General features: G+C 34.1%; 1 pseudogene; it reads right to left on the reverse strand.

The window, feature by feature from the left end:
- Nucleotides 1-4,577: 4,577 nt before the first annotated feature.
- LOC143571853 (transcription factor WER pseudogene) lies at nucleotides 4,578-5,583 on the reverse strand (annotated as a pseudogene).
- Nucleotides 5,584-9,533: the final 3,950 nt, after the last annotated feature.

A 9,533-nucleotide genomic window follows, 5' to 3' on the forward strand; every position in this document is an offset into this window, starting at 1 on the left:
TTTCCTTCTTGATTTTCTTGGATCCAAGCGTATTTTAAATCCTTTCTTGAATCCAAGCTAAAAAAGAAGCATTAGGGAGAGAAAGACATTTGAGTTTAAGTGCATGTTCTTAGGTGTAAATATGGTGATGAGGGTTTTACGAAGTATGAGCATTAAGTCATGGGGTATGCATTCACGCTCCTTGACTCTACGTAGGCACCAAATCACCTACTTTACCGCATTTCACTCCACCTCACCTTATGGAAATTATTTAAACCTCCTTTAACTCCCTTTATTTAATGTAAAATTGATTCATAAAATATTGTGTGCGCGTGTGTGTGTGGGTGTGTGTATGTGTAGGGTTTTAAAGTCCATTAACATTTTAATCCACCTTGTATTTAACGCCCTTAAACCCATGAAGGAAGTGACATGACTCTCGTTAACCCTTTCCTACTCAACTTTAACGTCCTGTGTGGTAAGGTATACCCCTAGACCTTAATATTTATACTAATGGCCCTTCTTAGTTCCTTAACCAAGCCCATCACCCATAAGTTCATAACTAACTCTTTAACAAACTAATGCTTTTGTTTATTGTTCGAAACTTGTAAAACATAACTTTTTTTTTATAAAAGTCGTTTAACAATTTTGTGCATATTAAAAGTCCCAGTACATTATAACTTTAAATATAATCGTGAAAATAAAATAAAATTAAAGCACTTAAAACAACTCACCACTAATATCATGTAAATGAAAGAGACGATCTTAATAAAGTTATAAATGATGGATGCAAGTAATTATTATAAATAATAAAGAGAGAACTTAGGTATTTGGTTCATGTGATTTTTTAAAATTATTAATTTTGGGCAAATAATTTATTTTAAGTTTTTTATAGTTGTAATATTTTGGCTTTAAAAATAGAATATTTATTTTTTTAGTTTCATTTTAATTATACACTTCAACTAACTCCAAATAATTTGTAAAAATTTATTAGTATGCTTTTATTTCTCGGTGGTAAAAAACAAATATTTAATTTATATTGTTTTTTTACTTTTCAATTGACGGAGAGTTTTTGAAAATCTGTTTATTAATTAAATCTTTAGTTTGTTTTTTTTTCGAACAACTAAATTTTTGCACTCTATAGAGTTTGAAACAATTATTTCACATCTTAATCACCTTACCGGTTCATTAAAATGGGAATGATTTCTTGGTTTGTACTTAATAATAGTAAATAATTAACTTAATTTAGTTTTGTTTTTATGAAGATGGTTTATCCTTTCTTTAGAGTTAACCGCTAAATGACATTGATAATTCCAAGGGTTTTAATAAACGCGCTCTACTGTATTTTCCAATCAAATTCACAAAAACTAAATTAAATTAAGTTAACCATACATGTACCATCACTAAATGCAAATTATGAATTAAAAAAATTGTTTTCAAAATCACTTCGTTATTTTAAAGTAAGAAAAACAATATAAAATAAATTTATGGTCTTTTTACCATTGAACAATAAAAGGAGGAACACTGAATTTTCTAAGTCATTTATAGTTAGTAAAAGTCTAAAATTTAAATTGTACATCAAAATAAAACTAAAAACCCTGTTTTTAAAATCGACATACTAGTACAGCTATAAAAATAAAAAAAAAGTATTTAAATATAAATAAACAAATATACAATTAGATAAAAGCGTCATATTCGAGCAAAAATGTATTTAAAAAAAAATAAAAAGTGTATGTATATTTATATTTAAACAAATATAAGAATTCATAATACTAAAAAATAACAAAAAAGTATAAAATCTATATTTAATAAAAAACCCAAAAATTCTTATGATTAAAAGTTTATGAAAATACTAAAAAGCCTCTCAAAGTTGTGTTAATTAACGGCACGTGGATGACATTAATATGTTAGACTAAAACTGATTGAAATTATTGTATCTTAAAGTTCTAAAATAAACCATTGGACAAAAATTGATAAATTTAAGAAATCACGAGGAAAAAATCAAAGTTCTCTCTATAATAAAACACAACTTTGGTGTCGCAAGTACCCGATTGGGTTCACTTGGCGAAAAATGAACGTGGCGAAAAACGATCTAATTCACGCAGACTCACCACATTTAATATTAGTTTCGACACCGTAACGAACGTAACGAAAATTGACCGAATGCCAAATTTGTTTATGTTTTTGTTTTGTTGTGTTTTAGTTATGGTATTATAACAAATGTAACAGGGACACCTGCCGAATGTCAATTTTGTTTTTTTAGTTCAGATACCGTAATGAACGTGACGGAAAACGATCTAATTCATATAGACTCACCGCATTTTCTTCCGTTCCGACATCGTAACGAAAAACAACTGAATACCAATTTTTTTGTGTTTTTTTTGTTTTGTTGTGTTTTAGTTATGGTACAGTAACAAACGTGAAGGAGACTGACCAAATTGTGTGGACTCACCACATCAACGTCCAGGAATGACAACGCTCGGTTTTACCAATGCCTAAGTTTTACCGACCAACGCCACCTCATTGGTCTACCTTAAATTTTATTTTTTTTGTTTTATTTTTTGTTCTAGTTTTGAAATAATGCACGTAACCGAAACCGACCGAATTCATGTCGACTTACCGCTTCAACATCTGGGACTGATAATGCTTGAATATTACCATCGCTCGGGTTTTACCGACTTTCAAGACGCACCGCTCCGGATGAAAACACTAGTTTTTACAATATTAAATTTTTTTGCATGAATTAAAAGTATGGTGCAAATAATGTGACTCGTAGTTGTTAAGATTTTTATATCGATCTTATAATTCTACAACTTTATTTATCAATCTTGTATAAAATTCTTTGAATCATAAGATCTCGACTTTAACCATGTGAGAATAAAAAAATTAGAACTAATATTGGTCAATTTGAATTACATGACTAATTAAATATAATTGAACTAAATTAAAAAAAAATTGAACTAGATTAAAAAAAAGATAATTGAACTAGCTGTTGCGGATACATGACTAATTAAATATCTTTCAACTTGTGAGTTGTGAATTTTGTTTTTCACGATTTTTGTTTAAAATTATTAAGTTTAAAAAGGTTGCATTATATCTTCTAATGCAACCTTTATGTTTAGAGAAATTGTATTAGAGTCAAATACAACATAACTTAAAAAAGTTACATCTAAAAAGTTGCATTTGCCTCATTTTCTAGTAATGTTAATTAAATATCTTTCAACTTGCGAGTTGTGAATTTTGTTTTCACGATTTATGTTTAAAATTATTATGTACATAAACTTTAAGGCTGAGGGGTGTGGGGCTTCAGCGGGGGGCGCGAGAGCCGGCGCGAGCACCACACCACCGAGGCGCGAGAGGGGCGCGAGCGCGAAAAACAAGGCGGGCGCAAGCTTGCTAGCGGGAGGCATATGGCGTAAAGGTGGCTTGGGAATGCGTGAAGGAGCCGTTGGGATGAAGAAAAGAGCCGTTGGGCTCTTTAATTTTATTAAAAAAAAAAGTTTTTCCTCTATATAAACCTTACCACACCCAATATCACATACCACACCCAAAATCACATAGACTTCCTTACAAGAGACTTCAGTAACCTAAATCCGGTCGATCAAATGCTGATGGAAAAGCAAAAGGAACGTATCCGAAAGAGGTTGATCGAAGAAGACCAAGCCGAAGAATAAGAATAATGTTTTTTTAGTACTTTAATTTTTATTTTATTTTTAGATATTAATGTTTTTTTTTTAATGTGTGTTTTTTTTAATAATTTATGAGTTTTTTTTAATAATACGTTTTTTGAATATATTTATAAAAAAATAAAAAAAAAATCCGCTGGAGCCCCTGCTCGCGCCCCTCCACACCAGGGCCAGGGGCTCCAGCGGGGGCTCCAACACCCATCTTATCCAGTTTCTCTCTCTGCCACACGTCACAATATTATTGGCTGGAGCCCCCACTCGCGCCCCCGTTAGAGCCCCCCACACCCTCAGCCTAACATGAAAGAAAACATTTGTTTAGTGACTTTTACTGATAAAAACAAAATTACATTGGTTTTTCATGGTATTTGTACATTCTTTAAAGTTTCATGAATTTTACGCATTATTCCAATTCACTCTAGTCATAATTTGATCAGTCGTCTTTTACCTCTTCTTTTTATTCCTGTCAACAATGATTGCGAATATGTCACACACTTATTGTCATTATGTTTGCACATTTTCTTTCACAAACAAGAATGAAGGAATAATTGATGCTACAAATTTACATTAGCTTTGGGTCCCATGTATACATGTTTATTACAATTACACATTCCACATGTGAACTACCCTTATTTCCTAATCTACGCAAGTTAAAGCTCATCAACTTGCCTTTATTCAGCTGAGTTACCATGCCATTGACATTGGTCAAGATGGAAAATTTAAGATAACCAAAAAGGCCAAAACATACCACCCTTTTGAGTATCTTTAGGTGGTTAAGCAATAGCATCTTTTTTTTCTAGGTGTTTTTGCTAATTACTTGTAGAAGTATGTTAGTCGGAGGTGAGAGGGTGACAAGTCCATGGGGAACAACTTTAACGAACCTCGTGAGTGAATTTGTTGCATGCTCCAAGTTGCACCCCTCTAAGACTTACCTACTTCCGCAAGTAATTAACAAAATAACCTTGTAATCAAGGTGGTATTGCTAAATCCCCTAAAGACACAACAATTTCTCTAAGGATGGGGCAGGATATTAGTGTTGTAATGATCATCATTAAAAATGTTGTAAGAGTTGATGGTATCACTGTATGATTCTTGTGAAAGGGGGTCTGTAAAGGCATCCAGGTTATTGTTTGGAAACTCCAAGTTTTGAACCGGGCAAAGTTGATCCCAGAATAACTGAAGATCATCAATGGTTCCTGGTGAACCCGCCTCATGATACTCACCTGCAAACTGACCGTCGTGATCCTTGGTAGTAGTTGTGCAGCTAGATGAAGGGCTGTAATCGTCAAAAGTAAACCAGGATTCAGACACATAAGCCGTATGATTATCAAACTGGCGTGTTTCCTCAACATTATCTGCTTTACATTCTGGTGACGGATTCGTGTCATTTTGGGCCGTCTGTTGAGGCACCCGGTTATGTATAATCGCTCGTTTCTTGAGATGGGTATGCCAGTAATTCTTTACGTCATTATCCGTCCTTCCAGGAAGTTTCGATGCAATTGCAGACCACCTATATGAAAATATAAGAAAAGAAGGAAATTTTTTATACTTAACTACATGCCGATAATTCTTTGAAATGACCATGCCATATAATTTACTTGTATGCATACCTATTGCCAAGAAGTGCATGGGAATGGAGTATGATTTCTTCTTCTTCCTTTGAGAAATTTCCTCTTTTTACGTTTGGCTTCAAATAATTCATCCATCTGAGTCGGCAACTCTTCCCATTTCGTGACAAACCTATACGCAAACCAATACTATAAGAAACTGAAGATCGATCAACGCCAAATATAGAACAAACATAACATTTACCAGCAAATCTAGGCATCTGAGACCAGTTCCAAATGCCATATTTTTCAATGTACGAAATCAACTTTTGATCTTCTTCAGCACTCCATGAACCTTTCTTTAATTCAGTCTTCATCTCACTACTCCTTATTGGAAATAGTTAAGCTAAATCGGTCCCTACAACTGATGGATACACAGCTAGCTATATATAAGCATTCTTATAGTACAAAAATATGTGCGTTGCAAATCACGTTGGTCAAATGAAACGTCATTAATTTTAAGAAAATTTCACTACCAAGAAGTTTCCAAAAAAGTACAAAGAATGGTCTCTGTCTAATCTATTTTTGTAAAAAAATAGTTTACATTGACCAGTTCATCTACTATAACCAGGTATTAAAACCCGTGTGTTACATCAAGGGCGTTAAAGTGTATAACAAAACGTCAAAACGTTGAACAATGGATTTACGTTGTGACGCGGTAACTCACGTGTCGTGACACGTTAAACATCAAATAAGAAAAATTAAATTAAAACGCAAAATGCTATCCTAGAAAAGAATAACAAAGTCTTCGCGGTAAAAATAAATTAAAAAAAGAAAACGAAACAGGGCTTTAATGATTTGTTTGTTTATTCTTAGATGACGCGAAAATTACCACGCAAAACTCCATTCTGAACTAAAGATACATCAAAGCGCAACATAGATAAAAATAAGACGTGACAACCAGGGCCGTCTCAACGTTCTTGAAGGCCTAAAGTGAACTAAAATGATGAGACTTTTTTCAAAAACTATTTGATGTAAACCCTTCTCCTTTACCCGAGATTGAAATCAACAAAATAAACTAATAAGTTTATAGATGATGGACTTATAATTTTTATTTCTTTTAATTATTTTCTTTTGTGTATAAATATATTTATATAAAATTTACTCTTCGCTTTATTTGATATAAGTTATTTAGTTAAACATTTATGATCAATCAAGTTATTCATGAAATCCTTTTCAAAAGAGATATAAGCAACTCTTAAATAATCATTAAAAGATAAAGAACAAAATTAACAAACTTAAAGTATACATTTTTATAACTGTGTTCATTTTATTTAATATATTCACTTTTGGTTTTCATGACCTCGTTCTATAAATTAGGTCATTTATAATAATAGAGTTAATTAAAACTAAATGAAAAAACGCAGTTATTGTGCGTTTAATTATATATTCACTTGATCAGTAAGTTTTTTTAATATGCATAAGTATTGAATGGTAAAGATATATACAATAATATGTTTAATTATTAAGAATGATATGCACCATCCATGACATAGGTCTTTCCTATTAATTTCTGATCCATCAGTAAGTATTAATAAATAAGAATGGCCAATTTCAAAAACCCAAATATATAACCCATATTTTGATGGAAGTCTTAAAAGTTAGAGGCCTAAAGCAAAGTTCTGATTTGACTGGCCCACGGGCTTGGTGACAACGGTATACTCGAGTTTAAAATATATTTAGGCGTCCGCCCCCCTTGTTTTTTTCTTCAATAGTATATATACGATCTACTCTTGGCTGCCTCCATGAAAATTTGACATCACCCCTATGAAGACATGCAAACTAGCATAAGAAAGAAATGAGTAAAGAGGATGTTATTTTTCCGGCGATACTTGGCAACAACTAATCATGAAGATGATGAAGAAGTATGCAACTTATGAATGAATTATAAAAAAAACACAAATATTTTATGTTATAAAATATTGGAAAGAGAGTTGATGAGTGACAATTGAGAGGATTCACACTCAAACCATCAACTTTGATGAATTGGATTTTTATAATTTATGGAGTGATTTGGGGTGTTGTGAATAAATGAGAGAGAAAATACAGTAATTTTTCTTTATATTTGAAAAACTATTGTTCACCATCTAAATTTTTTTAATATTTGTTGAAAATGGTTGTTAGTAAAACAGAGAGAAAAAGTAATAATAAAAGTATAAATGTAACATCCTAAAATTTATAATGTTGAATAAAGAAAGTTACGTTTAGTGAGTTCGCGTTATTAATTAATTAATATCGAGTAAAGAACGGATCATGGATTTAGATTAATGGAGATGGGTTAAATGAGAATGGGCTTTAGGTCCATGGGCTTTAAGGGATATAAATATCCCCTAAACCAACCTAAAACCCTAAACCCTCATTTCATTTCCATCATAATCTATACACACTCCAAAACACACAACCCAAACCAAGATCCAAAGGCGAGGACCCGAGCTCGTTGGTGCTAGATCGTCTTGACGAACCAAAGCAACAAAACCAGCTCGTGTTCGTAGTTCGACTCATTTACGGTACGTTTATATCGAGAACTTGTTCGTTTAGGTTTGGATTAGTATAGAAATGATAGATTTGTGTTTGTATGGTAAAAATGAATCCAACAAAGCTAAACTTACTGAAAATGGTTACGATTTGATGGGTTAATCGATTGATAAAAGAACCCGTAACCTATATGCCTAAATCGCACCCCTTAAACATCGATGTTAGGCCGATTTGATGGTTGGGGTTTGTAGGCGCTGGTCAGACGATTCCGTGGATACCTAAATCGAGTTGTTTGGTTAAGAAACGAAGACGATTAAGGACGAACAGTAGCTGCAGCCGACAACTTCGCCTGCAAGCTAAGTTCGCCTGATGAACTTCGCCTGCAAGCTAAGTTCGCCTGATGACAACTTCGCCTAAAGCTAAGTTCGCCTAAGGTTTAACTTCGCCTAAAGCTAAGTTCGCCTAAGGTTTAACTTCGCCAAAAGCTAAGTTCGCCTAAGGTTTAACTTCGCCTAAAGCTAAGTTCGCCTAAGGTTTAACTTCGCCTAAAGCTAAGTTCGCCTAAGGTTTAACTTCGCCTAAAGTCAAGTTCGATTAGAAAATAAATTAAAACGATAAGTAAAAGTAAGCTAATACTAGGCCACCAGATTAGATCAGGCGAGTATTGATACGTGTAACTTATACAGTCAGCCGAGCTCAGTTAAAGAAGGGATTTACAACTATCGGAGGAAGAAGCAGAGTTCAGGTGAGTTTCTAGCCCCATTCCTTGTTATGTTTTCGGGGCTGTGTGCATACTCGATGTGTTGTTAATACATTTATCCTAAGTGATAAGTGTATGCCATATGTGATATATGTGATGGATATGAATGATTGCTTGTCGGTACGCGAACGATCTTCGGATATTGCGCGTACTGTCAGGTTAAAAATAAAGATACGAATATTATATATCGAAGATGTATGAACATTATAAATGAATACTTTTCAGGGCGTGAACGATCTTCGGATATTGCACGTATTGACAAGGGGTATGGTTGTTAAATGAATGATGTAAAGAACGCCTAGAGTGTTCTTATGCTATAATGTAATTATTTTATATGTGAAGTATGTGTATACAGGTACACGAATGGTATGTGAGTTCTACGTTCGACATAGTAAGTTAGGATGGCAAATCCCTCTAGCTTCTGTCGGACATAGACTCGGCTGGTGATGGCGTAGATAAGGACTGCGGGCCTTATACGTAATGTAGATGATAGACGTAAATGTAGATAGGGACGGTGGGCCTTATACGTGTTACAGATAATAGACGACAACGTAGTTAAGGACTGCGGACCTTATACGTATTATAGATAGGCATCAGCATAGGAAAGGACTGTGGACCTTATACGTGTTGTATTTGTATTGTGGTAGCATAGGGGAGGACTGCGGACCTCGTACGTGCTATGTATTTGTATTGTGGTAGCATAGGGGAGGACTGCGGACCTCGTACGTGCTATGTATTTGTATTGTGGTAGCATAGGGGAGGATTGCGGACCTCGTACGTGCTATGTATTTTGTCTTGTGGTAGCATAGGGGAGGACTGCGGACCTCGTACGTGCTATGTATTTGTATTGTGGTAGCATAGGGGAGGACTGCGGACCTCGTACGTGCTATGTATTTGTATTGTGGTAGCATAGGGGAGGACTGTGGACCTCGTACGTGCTATGAATTAGGTTGCAACATAGGGAAGGACTGTGGACCTTGTACGTGTTGTGGATGTAGGATGGTATAGGGAAGGACTGCGGACCTTGCACGT

The sequence above is a fragment of the Bidens hawaiensis genome, unplaced genomic scaffold (genome assembly GCF_021521415.1).
Source record: "Bidens hawaiensis isolate Kalapana, Puna unplaced genomic scaffold, B.hawaiensis_p1.1 tig00025588_1, whole genome shotgun sequence".
NCBI lineage: Eukaryota > Viridiplantae > Streptophyta > Magnoliopsida > Asterales > Asteraceae > Bidens > Bidens hawaiensis.